Consider the following 20,746-nt stretch of genomic DNA (forward strand, 5'->3'; position numbering starts at 1 on the left):
TCAAATGAAAAGTAACTTTTGTATCCATGGTTTGCAATCGCCAACATATCATTGTGTGATGAATTTAAATAAAAAAGAATTTGTTGCCAATTTATATAACTTTTCTATGGTAGCACTTTGCATGCGTTTGCCATTACGAGCGTGACTCAATTTCCAAAAAATGTCATCATAAATAATAATTTCGATAAATCTCAACAAACCAACAAATTTGTTAGCAATAACATGTGTTTTATGGATTCGATTGTTCTTATGTTAGAATCAATCTCTATCAAATCTCATCTCCTCAAGTTAAAATGTAAACAAACAAACAACACTGATCAAGCTAGAAGAAAACATTATACACAGCAAAGACATGCAAGTGATTTTGTGCACAAAAGAAAACACACATACAATTGCCCGGTGCAAAAATGCAGTATTATCATAAAATATTCACATGAAAATGCAGTTATTGTCCAAAGGAAGCATATCTTCTTTGAGTTTCTGTAACTAAGAATGGAAAATAACCGGTGATTGTCTGTTGATCATGAACTGTTGAAGGGTCCGATAATGTTCAGTTCAAACACATCTCTTCTCTACGTTTCTGTAGAAAACATCTTGTATCAACACTATTTCAGCAATATTATTGTCTGCCGAACCACAAACCACACAATGTCAAACATTTCCAAGCAGACATGTTTGTGAAATTTCAGTGACTCAAGTTGTAAGTTACAAGTTTAAACTTGTCCAATATATTATATGTATGCACCTAAAGAAGATTTGTTAACAGGTCAAACATCAACAACACACTGTTAAATGCTAGTCACAAGAAACAAAATATTTGTGCCATTTAAGCAACATCAATTATAATTGGAATCATTTCATGGCAACAAAAAAACTTGCTTGACTCGTTGTCATGATGACTGATCAGTTAAAAAAAAATCGTATGCCAAAAATGTTGTCAGGTTTAAGGTCTTTAAGACAAAAACAAGCAGCTTAACTTACATTTTTCAAAATTTAGCATCCAGTTAGCTGTTAAGTTTTACCAAGCATCCACCAATTGCAATTTTGCAGTGGAAATTACATATTTCTAAATTAGGGTAATTTGGTTCATCCCACAACTAACACAAACTAGAAAGGTGGCTTTCCTATATATTTCCATTTTATATATTGTGTATCCTATCTATCTATTCACCATACACACAATTTGATCTACACACGTGATTGTTTTCGCAAGTAAAAACAAACAAAACTTGGTAATAGCCTATGTAAAAAACAATAAGGACTACAAATGCTTTGAGCAGGCAGTAAATGATCTACACTAGTGATGCACCAAAGTTTTGGTAGGCCAAAACATATCCACTGAATACACTGTTTTCCAATGTTTCAGTTTCAGCCTAAACTTCTTTGAAAATTCGGCCGAAAACGAACTTTTTATTGCTTTTTATTTATTTTTATCTTTTATAACCTTAGTTGTTTGTGCAAGCAGAAACTCATGGGTCCCCACACATGCAAAGTTGTAGATAATGCATTTCAAGAGATAACCATGTGAAAGGTTAGTGTTGTAAGGTAAAACGCAGTGATCGAGACTGGGCTTAAATATTAATACTATGTAGAGTACAAACTATATAAATTTTGATTCACCCCCGGTATTGTTTGAAGTATGTCCTATTTAACGTTCTTTGTCAAAGAAACGAAGGAGTAAGTAGTGGCATAATAAGGTAAAACAAAAAATGAATAGCAAATTCTACAAGCTGTCCAATTTTCATTCAATTCGAACATTGTGAAAAGGGTTACACATTTTAGAGATCAGTTGGTTAAGTTGTGGTGCTGCAGGGCAAAACATAACATTTGAGGACTTAGTATGTTTAATAAACTTTGCAAATTTCATATAATTGGGACAGTTTTTAAAAGTGCATTTATTTTAGGGGGCTAGTTAAGTAAATGTTGAGGCTACAAGGTAAAACACATCAATTGAAACCTACAAATAGCATAGTTCACATACTACTCAAATTTTATCCAATCCCGACACTGTTTAATAAACTCACCCATTTTAGGGGGCTAGTAGGGTAACAAATGGGGTCCGACACACAAACTAAAAAAATATGAAACCTCAATGACTCAATCAATAGTACTGCAAAATTTCAGCCTAATCTGCCAATGATTACAATTCCGACCGCTAGAGGTGTTTTGAGCAACAACCGTTAATGTTTCTTACGTCATAGGGCTGTTAACAACCCCCTAACTGCCATGGCACAAAACTGTTCACCAAGCAATCCACAAAGTCACAAACGAGTAACATACAACTGCTTGCCCTTGTAACACTATTGAGCAACAGAAATCTTCGTTTGTGGTGCCCAGTAACATACAAAAACGTTCTACACTTTGGGGGCTTGTGGGGTAAATGTTGGGGCAGAGGGTTGAACACACCAATCGACATCTATAAATGGCATACTCTATAAGCTATCAAAATTTTAGCCAATTCTGACACTGTTTACAAACTCACCCATTTTAGGGGGTAGCAGGGTAAATACTGGGGTTATCAACAAAAACATAGTGGGATGCACATCTACATAACTACATCTACCATCTGTGTAAATTTCAGCAGAATCCATCAAACTTTTGATAGAAAAACGAGTCGGACAAACTTCAGGGGGAACTAGAAGGGTGGCTTAGCACATATTGCCATTGCACAGACACTGTGACCTATTTCTTAACATATATTTACATCCGACACTTATTTTATATTGGGTCCCATATCATCCACTGTCTTTTATAACCTTAGTTGCTTCCGCAAGCAGAAACTCATGGGTCCCCACACATGCAAAGTTGTAAATAATGCATTTCAAGAGATTACAATGAGAAAGTTTGGCATTGTATCATCAGACACAGTGATCAGTACTGTGCCTAAATAAATATGATTTATGAAATAAAGACTATTCAAATTCATTCCATTCATACCTTTTTGAAGGTTTTTCTATTTTATGACTATCTGAGAAAAAAGTGTTAAATAGTGAGAAAATAGGCTAAAACACAACAATCAGCTCCTATTAATGGTGAATTGTACATGACTCTAGGAGTCTAGTGGAGTAAATGATAGGTACTACAGAGTTTAACAGAACACCAACACCTACAAATGGTACACTCTACAAACTGTCCAAATTTCATTCAATTCAGACATTGTTTAAAAAATTGAACCATTTTGGGGGGGCTAGTGGGGTAAATATTGGGGCAAAAGGGTTGAACACAACATTCTACACCTATAAATGGCACACTCTACAAGCTATGTAAATTTCATTCAATTCTGACATTGTTTAAAAAATTGAACCATTTTGGGGGGCTAGTGGGGTAAATATTGGGGCAACAGGGTTGAACACAACATTCTACACCAGTGGTTCTTAACCTTTTTTCCTTGCTGCACCCCTTTCAAATCACTAACCAATTTTCGCACCCCCTTTCAAATCATAAACCAATTTTCACTCCCCCTTCTGTAATTGCTTAAATAGAATAGACCTAACCAACCCTAATGATTCAGCACCCCTGCACCCCCTAGGAACAGTTCTCGCACCCCTTGGGGTGCGTACACCCCAGGTTAAGAACCCCTGTTCTACACCTATAAATGGCACACTCTACAAGCTATGTAAATTTCATTCAATTCTGACATTGTTTACAAAATGGACCCATTTTGGGGGTCTAGTGGGGTAAATGTTGGGGCAACAGGGTTGAACATAGCAAACAACAACTATAAATAGCACACTCTATAAGCTGTCCAAATTTCATCAAATTCTGACAATGTTTAAAAAATTTACCCTTTTTAGGGGGCTAGAGGGGTAAATATTGGGGTTACAGGGTTAAATAAAACAATTGACACCTATAAATGACAAATTCTGCAAGTATTTCAAATTTCACTAAATTCTGACACTGCTTAAAAAATTGAACCATTTTGGGGGGCTAGTGGGGTAAATATTGGGGCAACAGGGTTGAACACAACATTCTACACCTATAAATGGCACACTCTACAAGCTATGTAAATTTCATTCAATTCTGACATTGTTTACAAAATGGACCCATTTTGGGGGGCTAGTGGGGTAAATGTTGGGGCAACAGGGTTGAACACAACATTCTACACCTATAAATGGCACACTCTACAAGCTATGTAAATTTCATTCAATTCTGACATTGTTTACAAAATGGACCCATTTTGGGGGGCTAGTGGGGTAAATGTTGGGGCAACAGGGTTGAACATAGCAAACAACAACTATAAATAGCACACTCTATAAGCTGTCCAAATTTCATCAAATTCTGACAATGTTTAAAAAATTTACCCTTTTTAGGGGGCTAGAGGGGTAAATATTGGGGTTACAGGGTTAAATAAAACAATTGACACCTATAAATGACAAATTCTGCAAGTATTTCAAATTTCACTAAATTCTGACACTGTTTAAAAAACTCACCCATTTTAGGGGGTCAGTGGGGTAACTGATGGGGTTTAACACCCAAAAGTGTAAAATATGAAACCACGATGACCCAATTAACAGTCATGTAAAATTTTATCCAAATCGAACAATGTTTAAGATTCTAACCACTAGAGGTGTTATTGACAACATTCGTCAACGCTTCTGACGTCATAAGGCTGTTAATACCCCTCTGACTGGCATGTGCAAAAACGTCCACCAAGTAATGCACAACCACATCTACCGTATGTACTGGTGCCTTTATTATACTATTACACTACAGAAATTTTTCGTTTGTGGTGTGCACCAACATACAAAAACGTTTTACACTTTGGGGTCTAGCGGGGTAAATACTGGGGTTATCAAGTCAAGCAAAGCAAATGGCACATCTGCATAAATATATCTACCATCTGTGAAAGTTTCATCCAAATTCATCAAAGATTTCATGCCAAAAGTGTATGGACAAACTTCACCGGAGAAAAAAGAAGAAAAAAAGAAAAAAAAAAAGAAAAAAAAAACTAGAATAGCGGTTTTCCTATATATTGCTGGGTTATATATACTACATCATATTTAATGATGTATCACATATTCCATTTACTATATTTATAATGGATATATATTTGGCACCTACATTTCATTGGGTCCCTATCTTTTTCCTGGCACTTTATAACCTAATTGTTTCTGCAAGCATAATCTAATGGGTCCCCACACATATGCATATGCGATTTGGTAACAGTAAAAATAGGGCACAATCACTGTTAGATATTTACCAATTTACTATACACATCATTTGATCTACATATATGATTGTTTTTGCAAGCAAAAACGAATGGGTCCCCATATGCGCGTTTGTGCGGATTTATGGTAAACAAACATCCTGGTTATTTTTAGATTCTTAAGGACAAGCTTAACCAACTTTAGCCTTAACCCAAAAAGTTTTGTCCGTATTGTTTTTGCATCATTATTGTCATATAATTACAAAAAAACAGTAAATAGGAAAAAATAACAGGAAATACTTTCAATTTATTCTCATGCTTTGACCTTGATATTGTCGTTCAAGTTCAGTTTTCAAACACAATTTTCCAAAACTTAAAATGTGCTTGATAACTTAATAAAACGACATAGCATAGCTGCGCAAAAACAGCTGATTTCTAATCACCGACACGACTGCCTCATAAAACGTCGGTCCGGACGTCAAGCTGAGCACTCCCGCTGCATTCACCCGCCTTAATCGTAAACAAGTGAATTACTCCCTTGAGAGTTGATACTTCTATCTGACTGAGAAAATGGTCACGTAACGACTGCGCTCATGCGTGAAGCAGAGGCATTTTTTCTATGCGCCACTATGGTCAATCACTCCCATTGCGTCAGCTGTGCACTGAGCGACAGGCAAATACGGTCATGACGTCATACGCATCGCCTGTCCCTGCCGTGACCCCGCAGCGTTAACGTTTACAGCGCAATATCACTAACACCGTATCATCTCAATTCCAACCAGAGAGAAAATGGTCAAGTGACGACTGCGTTCATGCGTGAAGCAGAGGCATTTTTCCATGTGCCACTATCGTCAATCACTCCCATTGCGTCAGCTGTGCACTGAGCGAGCACAAATATGACAGAAGACAGCATGTAAAAACATATTTTTACTATTACTGAGCCGATTGCACTGAAATTTTTACCAGCCAACAAGGAGCACCCTATCCACAGCTGTTAAAAATTTCAGCAGTTTAAGTCTTGTATTTCTGGCCTCAATAACATGTGAACAAACAAACAAATATTTGGGGGTAAAGGGGTGAAAATGGATATATACAACTTCAAGTTACAAAATAGTTTAAAATACGCTGCAATGTACCAATCAAAAAGTATGAAACTCCAGAAACATCTGCTTTAGCAAGTATAGCCGTTTCAAAAATTTCACGTTTTGGGGGGCTGTGGGTGAACTGAGGGGTCAAACGGGGTCAAAATTCACATGGACCATCGTTTGACCAATATCTATAATAAGAGTAAATTTGAGAAAGTTTGAACCATTCTTTCTTGACCAAAACGTGGGAACAAATCTGCGTTAAAAAATTCACGTTTTGGGGGGCTGTGGGTGAACTGAGGGATCAAATGAGGTCAAAATTCACATGGACCATCTTTAGACCAATATCTATAATGTGTGTAAATATGAAAAAGTTTGAACCATTCTTTCTTGATCAAAACGTGGGAACAAATCCGCGTTAAAAATTTCACGTTTTGGGGGGCTGTGGGTGAACCGAGGGAGCAAACAGGGTCAAAATTCACATGGACCATCTTTAGACCAATATCTGTAATGTGTGCAAATTTGAAAAAGTTTGAACCATTCTTTCTTGACCAAAACGTGGGAACAAATCCGCGTTAGAAAGAAAAAAAGAAAAAAAGAAAAAAAAAATATAGACAAAAACAATATGTGTCCCCTTCAGGGAAGGGGACCCATAAAAACTGAGTGAAATCAAGATGCGTCCCCTTCAGGGAAGGGGACCCATAAATACCCATTTTAGGGGGCTAGCGGAGTAAATACTGGGGTTATCAACAAAAACAAAGTGGGATGCACATCTACATAACTACATCTACCATCTGTATAAGTTTCAGCCACATCCATCAAGCATTTGATGGCAAAACGAGTCAGACAAACTTCGGGGGAAAAAAAACATTTTAGGGGGCTAGCAGGGTAAATACTGGGGTTATCAACAAAAACAAAGTGGGATGCACATCTACATAACTACATCTACCATCTGTGTAAATTTCAGCCGAATCCATCAAACATCTGATAGAAAAACGAGTCGGACAAACTTTGGGGGAAAATACCCATTTTAGGGGGCTAGCAGGGTAAATACTGGGGTTATCAACAAAAACAAAGTGGGATACACATCTACATAACTACATCTACCATCTGTGAAAATTTCAGCCAAATCCATCAAACATTTGATGGAAAAACAAGTCGGACAAACTTCGGGGGAAAATACCCATTTTAGGGGGCTAGCAGGGTAAATACTGGTTATCAACAAAAACAAAGTGGGATGCACATCTACATAACTACATCTACCATCTGTGTAAATTTCATCCAAATCCATCAAGGACTTGATGGAAAAACGAGTCAGACAAACTTTGGGGAGAAGACAAAAAAGAAAAAAACAAACATTTTGAGTAAAATCAATATGTGTCCCCTTCAGAAGGGGACCCATAATAACACTATGGCAACACAACCAAATTTAATGAGATTTTTGTTTTTTGTTTACTGTCCACCAATTGGTCGCTAACAGCGCATCAAAAGTCATTTCAGGGCGTACCTAGTTTTTGTGAATAACAGAAGCTACTGGCATACCACCTGAAAAACCTTCATGTATCACTAGTGGTAGGCGTACCACAGGTTAGGAACCACTGCTCTACACTCATACTTAAAAATGAGCCATTACTTGTACTATTAGCAAATCGGATGCAGCACCTGATACGAGCGCTAGCGCTAAAATTTAACTTTGCTATAATGATTTAGTATGTCATATACAGTCATATCAATAAAATGAGCCATTGCTAAATGTTCTAGCAGCAAAGTGACTGTAACAAATTCACGATTGAAAATTCATAATTAACAAGGTACAACTTACAATCAATCGAAAAAATATTCAATGTGCACTGGCCCTAAAATTCAACTTATTTAATTTTGCATGTCATATTATCTACACTCATATCTTTGAAATGAGCCATCGCTAAAGGTCTAGCAACAAGTGACCAAAGGTGTAAAAATTGGCGTAAATGCGATTGTTGGCTGGTTTTACATAGGTTTACAAATCGTGCAAGCCAGAAAACATTACTAGTAAAAACAACATCATGATCCAGTCGCCATAAGACGGCGCTGCCAACCGCTTTAATTTGAAAATCAAACTCGCCTGAATATCATTATAAAACAATTTAACTAATGATTTTGCCTTTTAAGTTTAAATTATCTGCGACAACGCAAATTAAAGCAATCACAAACTGTCAAGCAACAAATGATGGCGCAAGGTTTTATTTTCACAGTCATTCAACTATTTTTTTTTCGCGAATAACTTTTTTCGGATGTTAATTTTGTTTTGTAGTTTGCAATCGGCAAAAGGTCGTCGCGCAATGAATTTAAAGTAAAAAATATATTTGTATCTGCCATATGGTGGTGAATGCTTGGTGAATTTTAGCCAATTCTGACATTGTTTACAAACTCACCCATTTTAGGGGGCTAGCGGGGTAAATACTAGGGTTATTTGGACAAACAAAGTGGGATACACATCTACATAACTATATCTACCATCTGTGTAAATTTCACCCAAATCCATCAAACATTTGATGGTAAAACAAGTCGGACAAACTTTGGGGGAAAATACCCATTTTAGGGGGCTGGCTGGGTAAATACTGGGGTTATCAACAAAAACAAAGTAGGATGCACATCTGCATGATCATATCTACCATCTGTGTAAATTTCACCCAAATCAATCAAACATTTGATGGAAAAACGAGTTGGACAAACTTTGGGAAGAAAATAACCCATTTTAGGGGGCTAGCGGGGTAAATAGTGGGGCTATTAACAAAAACGAAGTGGTATGCACATCTACATTACCATAGGCGTAGAGTTTCAAAAAATACTGGGGGTGCGCCGTTTGATCTTCCAAAAACGATGCCTATACCACGTACAGTATCTGTACCCGTATAAGACCAAATTACGGTCCACCTTTTACGTGCTTTAGCATGTAGTTTCTATCACATTAATTGGCAAATAGTCACTTGGCGCAATTTCTGTGGGTTCGATTGGTTTGCTCTGCGTCTGATAACGTCTGATGTAACAATCGGACGATTTGCCGAATCAGCAATTTTAACAACGATTAATTTTAAAGTAACGTGTTACGGCGGGGAATAAAAGTAAAGCAATTCACGTTTTAAATATAGGCGACTATGTATTGTTAACGCCTAAACTTAGGTCACCTTGGAACAAGTTTAGGCCGTTGCAGAGCTTTGCAAACGGACATTAAACTCGGCTTAGGAAACCATAAATTAACTATTTTTATATTTATTTTTTATTGCAGAGAGTTATTGCGACAAATATATAATACTAAAACGTTAGTCTGTAAGTCATGTTTATGTTGCATTAAAAAAAGCTCATTTATTGCGAAACAATTACAATTGTTACGTTTCAACCGACGTCTGTTCGATCAATGGCGTGAATGCAAGCGCATTTGTTTAGCTGGAAACACGTTTTAATTAACCGACGTAACTTGAACAAAGATGCGATTTTGACGTCATACAAAGGTTAAGGCCGTGGGTGCGCGGCACCCCCGCACCCCCGTACTCTACGCCAGTGTACATTACTAACCACTAACCCTAACCACTAATCTCCAACAATGCATGTGCTACTGCAAATTTTGACACACATTTTTACAAGTAACAAGCATCAAGCATGGCAATTTTGTACTCAAACGGAAATTACATATTCTCAGATTAGGATAATTTGGTTCATCCCACAACTAACACAAATTACAGCACAGAAAGTTTTTGTTCAAGGTAAAAATTAAACCTTTTTAGGCGGGTTCGGTAAACTTTTTTGTAAATTTGCAGAGAACGTTTCTTTTTCATATGAAACATCATAGATCAGCTATTTGTTGTATCTCTAAAATACAAGCAATGTTGTCTGCAAAATATCACAAGTTTAGTAAAGCTTCCGCATTGTGAAGTGATTTTGGTTTGTCAAAATTAAGTTTAATCGCATCAACAACACAAGATCCAGTTGAAAACATCCATGGGGATTGAAATGGGGATTTTAGGTTCGGCCTGATTCGGCCGAATATTCAGTTTTGGTCTGAACCTCTTTAGGCGGGTTGGGTGCATCACTAGACCAATACATGTGCTATTGCAAATTTGACACAATTGGGTTGTGTACTGCCATTTGGAGACTAACAACAAAAGCAGCAGCTAGGAATGTTCAAAGTAGAATATTGAAACCTTTGGATTCAAATCCAGTTAGATTAGAATCCATTTTTGCCGTTTATATTGGGTAATTGGAACCGATATAAATGTGTGCTCTCGCCGTTGGTAAAAAGTAAACACATATGATTGTTTTTGTAAACAAAAACGAATGGGTCCCCACACGCGTGTTTGTGCAGATTTACGGTTAACAAATGTTGCGGTGACTTTTAGCTTTTTGAGGACAAATTTTTAGAAAGCATTAACCCAACAATAAAAAAATTTTGTTCCTATTCTTTTTGCACTATTATTGTCATATAATTACATAAACATTAAAAAAGAACGAAAAAAAAATTTTCAATTGATTCTCTTGCTTTGACCAGATATTGACGTCCAACGTCAGGTTTTAAACACACTCTTTTTCTAGAAAGCTGTAACAGTTGTGTTACAGACACTATAATTTTTTTGCTACAAGTGTATACATAACAAATTGTTGTTCCTTTAACTTTGTTTAGCAAAAGTACCATTGACCTGTAGTAACCTCTTAGGGTGCACACGCCAAACGACTGTTTGACCTTTTGACACCGTTTACGATAGCACGCCGTCCTTAGTGTTCAAAAACACCGTTTAACCTAATTTATACATGAATACACTGTTGCTGCCAGGCATAACGTATCAACAAAATTTTCAGCTCTTCCGGCAGTTTTTTATTCTACTGTGCCAACGTTTCGATGTCCCATACGAAACACCTTCATCAGGGTAATGACATACATTGCAAACACAAGTTATTATAAAGCGAAAAGGGCGGCGAAACACACACAAAAGGCGGTTGTATGTCATTACCCTGATGAAGGTGTTTCGTATGGGACATCGAAACGTTGGCACAGTAGAATAAAAAACTGCCGGAAGAGCTGAAAATTTTGTTGATACTAATTTATACATGCCTTGAGTATTGATTCCTAAATTGATGGCAAAAAAAAACGCTACGTTATGACGAAAGAAAGTTCTGAACTGTGTTAGTAATACCTACTAGTTGACCTTAAGTAACGGCGGCCAACCTGACAACGAGCATTTAAAAAAACATTTATCTTGCAAAAATGTCAAGTTTATTTTTTCATCTTTATTTTGATTAACAAAGTTGTGCTTGACATATACGAAACGAAGCACGCTTATTAGGTTTAAATCACGTCATAGGTGTGCAACCTTTGCCAAAACTGAAATTGTGAGTAATAACTTAATAAAACGAAGTAGCATTGCTGTGCAAAACAGCTGATTTCTAATCACCGAAACGACGTCTCATAAAAAGTCTGTCCGACATCAAGCTGAGCCCTCCTGCTACCGTAAACCAGTGAGTTACTCTCTTGGGACTTCTGCCTACAGTGTCTTTCTTGACCAAACGAGCATTAGACACATTTACATTTCGGGGGCCTGTGGGTGAACCTCTCGGTAATTCGGGGTCAAACTTCTGGAGGATCAAGTTTGGATTAATAACTAACATGTGTCCAAATTTGATTAGATTTTAAGCACTCTTTCTTTACCAAACGAGCGTTACAAAACCAGCGTTAAAAATTTTCCGTTTTGGGGGCCTGTGGGTGAACCGCTGGGTAATTCGGGGTCAAACTTCTGGAGGATCAAGTTTGGATTAATAACTAACATTTGTCCAAATTTGAAGCACTCTTTCTTTACCAAACCAGCGTTACAAAACCAGCGTTAAAAAATTTACGTTTCGGGGGCCTGTGGGTGAACCGCTGGGTAATTCGGGGTCAAACTTCTGGAGGATCAAGTTTGGATTAATAACTAACATTTGTCCAAATTTGAATAAATTTAAAGCACTCATTCTTTACCAAACGAGTGTTACAAACCAGAGTTAGACAGAAAAAAGAAAAAAGGGGACCCATAATTAATATAACTATTTTTTAAACTTATGCTAATTTTTCTGGCTTTGTGTATTTGGGGGCATTTAGTTTCAATGCAGTTGTGCAAAGTTGTTTTTCATGGTTTTGGTTGGTTTTTTTTACATTATAAATGAAGAATATGTTTTGTAATGTATTAAGCTAGTCTACTTAAGTTGTTGTCATGATTAATGAGTGCACAGTCAAAAATAATATAAGAATTGGATTCCATATTCTAGATTCGAAACAATTATTCTAGGATACCTAGCTATTCTACTTTAAACATCCCTAGCAGCAGCTAATTTCAGCAGAGAGTCTTACCTTTTGTATGATGCAAGTTGGTAGAAAAATTGCTTCACAAGCCTGTCAGCACCATCTTGGCACAATGGTGCATTACCAATAGGGTATTTCCCAACATAGAAGCAAAATAATCCAATCTTTCCTTTATCAGGTTTGCATATAAGACTCATGATGGATGTCACTTGCAATCTAGATGATTACACGTTGGATCATGTGACCAAACAAACCTGTTAAACACAGAAAAGTTTAACACCTTATAAGAATACACAAAAACAATAATAATAAACTCAAATTACTACAAGCAAAATCTCAACAACTTATACAGCTGCCCTGAAGCATCCAGTTCACTATTCTTTTTTAACAAGTAGCAAGAATCTCAACCAGGGGTAATTTTGTACTCACAAAAGTAGAATTTTTCATTCTCAAATTGGTGGGATTTGGTTTATCATAATCATGGTTCTTTAGCAAATACTTTAAGAATATATGCATCCTGAAAATGATGCTCAATGTACAGGGATTCTCTTTCAACTTGGACATAGCTCATTTTAGAAAAATAACAGGCACACATTACAAATCACCTAAATGAAAGCAGCCAACAATTGCAATTACACCAAAACCACAAAAGATATAATACTGAAATTAAATATTCATCTAAAATATGACATATTAACCTAAAAATATATCAGAGTGAAACTGGCCAACAATCGCTATTGCTTTAAACTAAAAGATACTGAAAGTTTGACTCAACATTCTATGCTTCTAAAGGTTTTCAGTGCATAAACTTTTGCAAAAATATTTTTCATTTATTGTTTTGCGTATTTTGAAATTAATATGCATCGATATGAATGTCATAACGCCAGGCGTACTCCAGAAAAAGGCTTGCAGAGTTTTCTCCTAAACACAAGCTTTAAAATAAGGCCAAACACAATGTTCGAGCAAATCGGAGTCATGCCAAAATATTAACAACATTATGCCATATTCACCCAAACAATATTCGATGTGCGCTGGCCTGAAAATGAACGCAGCTCTTTTTAAAATTTACAAGTTTTATTCTCTTCACCCATACCTCTAAAATGAGTCACTTGAGCTTCTAGCAACAACTAAGCTGTACCAAACTCGCGATTGATAATTCATAAATAATGTCCGAAATCAATCCAAAAAGTATTCGATGTGCGCTGGCATTAAATTTAACGTACCACTTGGAAGCTCTGTACTGCCACGCGTACCACTTCTTGCAGCAGAACAACTTAAGGCCCATTTACACCGGACATAGCGTAGCGAAGCGAAGTTGAGCGAACCTTTCGCTACAATGGATTTCAATGGGACTGTTTACACTGAGCGCAGCCTTCGCCGAGGTTCGTGAGCGTAGCGAAAAAGTTGGGCGAAGTTGGGCGAAGGTTCCTGTACAGTCGTAAATTTTTGCCAGAAACTTTGCCGAAAACTGTACAGTAGGCTAGGTGAAGGTTTAAAAGTAACAATTTTTACTTTGTCAGTAAAAATAAACAGTTGGCTGTCTAAAAAAATGTAAAACTAGTAGATTATTTTTTTTAAATCAATAAAAATACTGCTTGAATTTGAAGTAAGTGTAATAAAACAAATAGCAGTCAATTTAAAAAATATGTACATGTGAATTATAGTAATATTATGAAGGGATAGTCACTATAGCAAACTAAGATGTGTATGTGAGCGGACCTGCAGTTACAAGAAAAGTTTTGTGTGATATATAGTCATGAAAACTTATGTTTTGTGTAGCAGGTAAAATGAAGACATCTATATGTTATACAAGCCAGGTGTTATGTCAATACAAAACTTTTTTAAATAGGTGAAACTGGTTTTAATGTGTGCAAATTAAGCTTCAGATTTCTGGTTCCTGGATGACCATGGATTCCTATGTCTGGCTTGATTGGATTTACCATATATAAGTTTGTATTGTGTAGTGATATTTTTGATATGTATCATTAATCAGTATAACTTTTGTAATGTTTTAAGATTTTGGCATTTGCATACTTTTTGCCTCATCATCCACATGCTATTCTCTCAAATGTCGGTGTAATTTTGTGGCCTAATTTTGTATGTTATGTGCAGTAGGAAAAATTATTAGATAAAAGTAGTTTTAATATGTGAATACTATCCAACTATAATTTTTCACACCTAATTACTCTGCTAAACTAAACTATAATGTGTTGTAATTTAGATGTAACACTTAAATAAACTTCTAAACCAGAGTATTGTTATTTAGATTTAAAAGATCTTGATGAATGGTCATTCAAGTCTCCTTCAAGGCAGATGTTGTGAAGTGGCTTTAAATTAAACATCAGAACACTACTGTGCCAATAAGCAATAAATTATGCAGTATTTCAAATGGTTTGATGTTAGTTTTATTTTCAATAAACTGTTTGTGGCTATGGCTTATGTTTCCATGTTGTACATGAAAAGTGACCATCATTTTTACATAAAAAGGACAGGTATTTTAATCAAAAATAGGACAGAAATTTTTCTTAGAAAACAGTAGTTGGGTCCGGTAACATATGTTTAATGACATCCTGTCAAGATATGGCAAAGAAAAATCCGGAAACTTTCTTTTTGCATCTTGGTGATTCAAACATTTTATTACTGTACAGTAAACAGATACATATGTACACGTAATATGACGTCACAATGTCAATTAATTCAAACTGTAGTGAAATATATATGATTTAAGTTATTTATTGACAAATAAACATTAAATGGTTTGTATTCCTTTGCCAAAATGTTTCTGTGTGTAAGAGTTTCCCCGAAGAAGTTGCACGTTCGCCCAACTTCGCTTCGCTACGCTACGTCCAGTGTAAACACCCCGTTCGCTCAACTTCGCCCAACTTCGCTTCGCTATGCTGCGTCCAGTGTAAACGGGCCTTAATTTGATCGAATCAGTTTTTGTTTACTGTCCACTAATTGGTGGCTAACAGTGCATCGAAAGTCATTTCAGGGTGCACCTGTTTTTTGTGAAAAAACGGAAGCTACTGGCGTACCACCTGAAAAACCTTCATGTACCACTAGTGGTACGCGTACCACAGGTTGGGAACCACTGCTCTACACCCATACCTTTAAAATGAGCCATTACTCGTACTATTAGCAAATCGGACGCAGCACCTGATACATGCGATAGCGCTAGTGTGGTCCAACTTTATTTTGTTGCGGACCATTCAAAATCGTTAATTTACTACGCGGGCCAAGGTTTACATTTTTGCAGGAAAAACTTTTTTCTGGGTCAAACTCTAGGCCAGGGGTTCCCAAACTTTTTTGGTCTGTGGCCCAAATGTCTATTTAATAGCGATTCGTGGCTCACCACGTACTGTAAATTTTGGCACAGACAAAAAAATAACTCAAAAACAGGCGAAATAGTTTCTAGCAATTTATTTTTAATGAGATACATGCTCCTCAAATTTGGCTACAAGATTCAGAATTCTTTGCAAATGTTATGTTTTTTCAAAACAAAGCGCATAATATCTACAGTATTACAAAAGAGTAGAATCTGTTCAAATAGTTCTGTGGCCCATTGAAAATGTCTTGGTGGCCTAGTACTGGGCCATGGCCCACAGTTTGGGAACCACTGCTCTAGGGTAACTATACACCTTTTTTATCTATAGATAAGTTTATTTTATAGTTATTTACTAAGTAGAAACTGTCAAAAACATTCCGTTTCCACTCTAGCGCGAAAAATACCCCCGAACGGTTTATAGAAGCAGAACCCTTTATTACACATTGCCTTGTCATGCGTCACAATAGGAGATTTGCAGTATTTAGTGTGTTAATCCTCACATTTAAAAAACATTGAATTATTGAAAACCAAACTTACAGTTGTCATTAAAATGTTGGGACTTTCGCGGGCCAACAAAATTATCTCGCGTGCCACAATTGGCCCGGGGGCCTGCAGTTGGACCACGCTGTCATATACAGTCATATCAATAAAATGAGCCATTGCTAAATGTTCTAGCAGCAAAGTGACTGTAACAAATTCACGATTGAAAATTCATAATTAACAAGGTACAACTTATAATCAATCGAAAAAATATTCAAAGTGCACTGACCCTAAAATTCAACTTATTTAATTTTGCATGTCATATTATCTACACTCATATCTTTAAAATGAGCCATCGCTAAAGGTCTAGCAACAAGTGACCAAAGATGTAAAAATTGGCGTAATTGCGATTATTAGTTCGTTTTACATAGGTTTCCAAATCGTGCAAGTCAGAAAACATTATTACTAATTACTATTATTACTAAACAAATAATTTATTACTAAAAACAACATCATCCAGTCGTCATAAGACAGCGCTGCCAATTTAATTTGAAACTCAAACTCGCCTGAATGTCATTACAAAACGAGTGAACTAATGATTTTGCCTTTTAAGTTTAAATTATCTGCCACAACGCAAATTAAAGCAATCACAAATTGTCAAGCAACAAGTGATGGCGCAAGGTTTTATTTTCACAGACATTCAATTAATTTTTTTTTCGCGAATAAATTTTCGGATATTAACTTTGTTTTGTAATTCGCAATAGGCAAAAGGTCATCGTGCAATGAATTCAAAGTAAAAAATATATTTGTATCCATTGATTGACCCAATTTGAAATTGGACATAGCCTTTAGCAGCTATGATTCGACAATGGAAACTTCTGGAAAAATATTACGTCATAAGTAAACACTGAAATCACAGTTGCAAAACTCTACATTTATTACGTCATATTTATTAGATTCAGAAAACTTTACAAACAACGATTTTTAACATCTGCGGTCAATCAAAGTCGAAAATATTATTTTAACTCTAAATGTGCAATTACCGCCTAAATTGTCGCATTCGAAAACAAGAGCGTTTGTTTAATCGCAAAACTTTCATGTCATGGTCGTTGGAGCGTGACTAAATTTCACAAAACGCTCGTAAACAAACAACTTTGACAAATCACAACGTTAAAAAATAAATTATGTTGTTAGCAAACAACATGTGATTTTATGGATTCCCTTTATATTATGTTAAAATCAATCTTAATCTGCCTTCTCAAGTATAAACACAGGAGCAGCAGTTATGACGGACGCCGCCCCAGAATTTTTTCACCAAATCTCACCAACTGCATGATAGAAGTAGCTTAGCGTTGGCATTTAAAGTACTTTGCTATGTTATAATCCAAGCGACCACGCGCTTATCCCAACATAAATTTGCACTTTCCCTAAAACCTGTACGGAGAGTTTTAGTTTTGCACAAAACAATTACATTTACATAACGGCCCAGAGGTTTTCAACTTTGCCTTTTGCCAGAAAGATTAAAATTACCAACAAAAGCAAACCAATCCAATACATTTTTGGTGGGAACTTACCTCTTGCGATTAAATACTCTTGCAGAACCTGTTAAAATATTAACATCTTCCATCAGTAAGTTTTATTGGTTGCAATATTAAACCTTTAAATTAGTGAGGGGGTTCAATGAATCTGTTTGTTAAAGAACAAGAAACAAATAAATCACAAAAGTAAACAAGTTTCAAATTTACAATGCAAAAACAAGCCAAAAATAAAATAGAACCTTATTAGCCACAACCCTGTTCACGTTAGAAACTATTTGACCATGTATAACTTAATCAAAATATTAAAAGCACCATTAGGCAAAAAATTGCAATGAGAAATGCAAAATTCACTATTTGACAAAAACAAAATTACAATGAACTTCATGTACATGTTGCTTGGAGGTGATAACAGAGTCAAGTTTGTTTAGAAATCTTCCAGGTGCACTCTTTGTTTTCCATCCATTCTGTTGTGCCATCGTTATACACCTCCTTCTTCCAAATTGGAACGGTGGCTTTCAATGTGTCGATACAAAACTGTGTTGCTGCGAGTGCGTCAACGCGATGTGGTGAGGAAATCGCGATCACAATACTCGCCTCTTTAACTGGGACAGTCCTAAACATCAAATCTCAAACTAAATCTTTCTTCTAAAATACAACAAACCCCTAAACCAGGGGTCTCAAACACGCAGCCCGCAGGCTCAAACACGTGGACCGCTTCTTTAACCGGGGTGGTCCTAAACATCATTTTAACTAAATGTTTCTTCTAAAATGAAACAAACTTCACAAATCTTTTAAAACCAAGAATTTTAACTATGAAACATTTCTCCCAAACCTAAGCTTCAGCAAGTTGTTGAGGAAATGATATGCAAGTTGTTATAAATGGTAACCACAATCAACAAGTGTAACTTGGCAAAATTAAATTTTTCCAAGAGACAATTGATTTTAATGAAACATCTACCATCAGCTAGAGTTTCAATAACACTTTTTATGCCATAATTGCATAACATAACCCATAGAATCACTATTTTTCAGTAAATGAGGTCTATAATACGGAATGCCAAATATCGTAACCAACTCAAGTCTGTGGTGAATTGCAATGCTGTTTATCTCCTGCCATCGTTCCCGCGTCTGGTTGCAAATTTATTTCACTTCTTTTTCTGCCATTGCTTGGTAGCACTCGTATTCAAGTTGTACGACATGTCGGCCATTCCTCAAATCACGAGTTGTTCCTGTGAAACACATATCTCAATAAATTGATGCTGAAACATTTGCAAACATCACCCAACACCAAAAGTCATAATTGTAAAAACAAAAATGGAGAAGTTATTTGTGTGTTAAGATAAGCAACTTATAATATAGCACAGCATTATACAGATACAAATAAATACATGTTAACATGTATTTGTATACAGCTATTAACATGCATTGGTACACAGCTATCAGTGTTGCCAGGTTGCGCTTTTGTCGCCGAATTGGGTTACTTTGGACGTCGAGTTGCGGGCTTTTTTCATGAGTTGCGGGTTGCGCCTTTTTGGGCGGGTTTGTGAATGACATTTTTTACAGTGTGACGAGCAATTTTGACAAAAGAACTAATGAAACTGCCCAGAGCGTCGGAGATTGAACATCCAGCTGAGCAAAAGAATGCTTTCAGCCCGCGCAATGCAACGTTCACTTTTCAAAGAAAGAAATTTAATAAACTCATCCGTTGTTACCACGTAATAAGAATTGTCTCTTGGCAAAAAATATTCTTTTATGTTTCATAGGTCATCTTACTTTGTTAGTAATGCGAAACATGTTTGTTTTAAAGTGGAGATTGAATTTTTTTTTAAAAAACAGCATGAAATGTGGGTAAACAGAGTGTGTTCAACAAAGTGTTACTGGAAACAGTTCAAATTCAATTTTAAAATGAAAAAAATCAAATCTGATCAGGAGAAACCTGAATAATTATCACACAAATAAGTGAAAGTAGTGAAAATCAATTGCATTTCAGGTATTTGTAAAATTGGGCTCCTTTTGGGCTACTTTTGACTGGTAAAGTTGCGCTTTTCCGCAATTTGACCTGGCAACACTGACAGCTATTAACATGTATTTGTATCAAGCTATTAACATGTATTTGTACACAGCTATTAACATGCTATTGTATACAGCTGTTTACATGTATTAGAAAATAAGTAAAATGGTATAAAACTAGAAGAGTGGCTTAGCACATTTGACTGTAGCATATACACTACAACCTATTTTGCAACTGTAATATATATTTCTATGTTTAGTTTACATTGGGTCCCATATTAGCCAACAATTTTATAACCCTGATTTGTTTCTGCAGGCAGACACTCATGGGTCCACAAAACCGCAAAGTGATTGGCAGTGTTTCTTAGATAATCATGTTTTGTTAAGTACAAATTTTCAAATCACATGCAATTAAGACATTGTTGTAAGTTTGCGGGCATAAATACCGTAACTGTCACAATGTCATTTTACTTAAATATTGTTGAAAAATTCACGCATTTTGGGGGGTTACTAGGGTAAATATTGGGGTTATAGGTTGAAACAAAATAATGGACAACTACAAATGCCAATTTCAACAAACTGTCAAAAATTCATCCAATTTGGATTTCTTTTTAAAAACTTCACCCACGCTAGGGGGCTAGTGGGGCAAATATTGGGGCTACTTAAAATGGCACAAAAAACAAACTGTCCAAATTTTATCCAAATCGGACATTGTTTAAAATTTTACCCATTTTGGGGGGCTGGTGGGGTAAATATTGGGGCTACAGGGTAAAACACAACAATTGGCGCCTTAAAATGGCGCAATGAACAAACTGTCCAAATTTCATCCAAATCGGACATTGTTTAAAATTTTAC

At 36.1% G+C, this 20,746-nt stretch overlaps 1 long non-coding RNA gene and 1 pseudogene across 4 annotated transcripts in view; both read right to left on the bottom strand.

Moving 5' to 3' along the window:
• Window positions 1-18,233, bottom strand: LOC145217938 (uncharacterized). 3 transcript variants are annotated; one of them, XR_013857527.1, is made up of 3 exons: window positions 17,918-18,233; window positions 12,587-12,792; window positions 1-580 (listed from the first exon to the last, which is right to left on the bottom strand). It is a non-coding gene; the product is annotated as an uncharacterized LOC145217938 (long non-coding RNA). The 3 variants fall into 3 exon arrangements; XR_013857528.1 differs by lacking the exon at window positions 17,918-18,233 and adding an exon at window positions 16,401-16,988; XR_013857529.1 differs by lacking the exon at window positions 17,918-18,233 and adding an exon at window positions 13,762-13,860.
• The window catches only part of LOC145217935 (molybdopterin synthase catalytic subunit-like), an 8,470-nt pseudogene continuing 5,957 nt past the window's right edge, over window positions 18,234-20,746 (bottom strand). The window contains exons 4-5 of the transcript XR_013857526.1: window positions 18,957-19,110; window positions 18,234-18,494 (exon numbers count right to left, since the gene is read on the bottom strand). The product of XR_013857526.1 is annotated as a molybdopterin synthase catalytic subunit-like (transcript). The remainder of the gene's footprint in view (window positions 18,495-18,956; window positions 19,111-20,746) is intronic.

Source organism: Phallusia mammillata, chromosome 3 (assembly GCF_965637545.1).
Source record: "Phallusia mammillata chromosome 3, kaPhaMamm4.hap1.1, whole genome shotgun sequence".
Lineage (NCBI taxonomy): Eukaryota > Metazoa > Chordata > Ascidiacea > Phlebobranchia > Ascidiidae > Phallusia > Phallusia mammillata.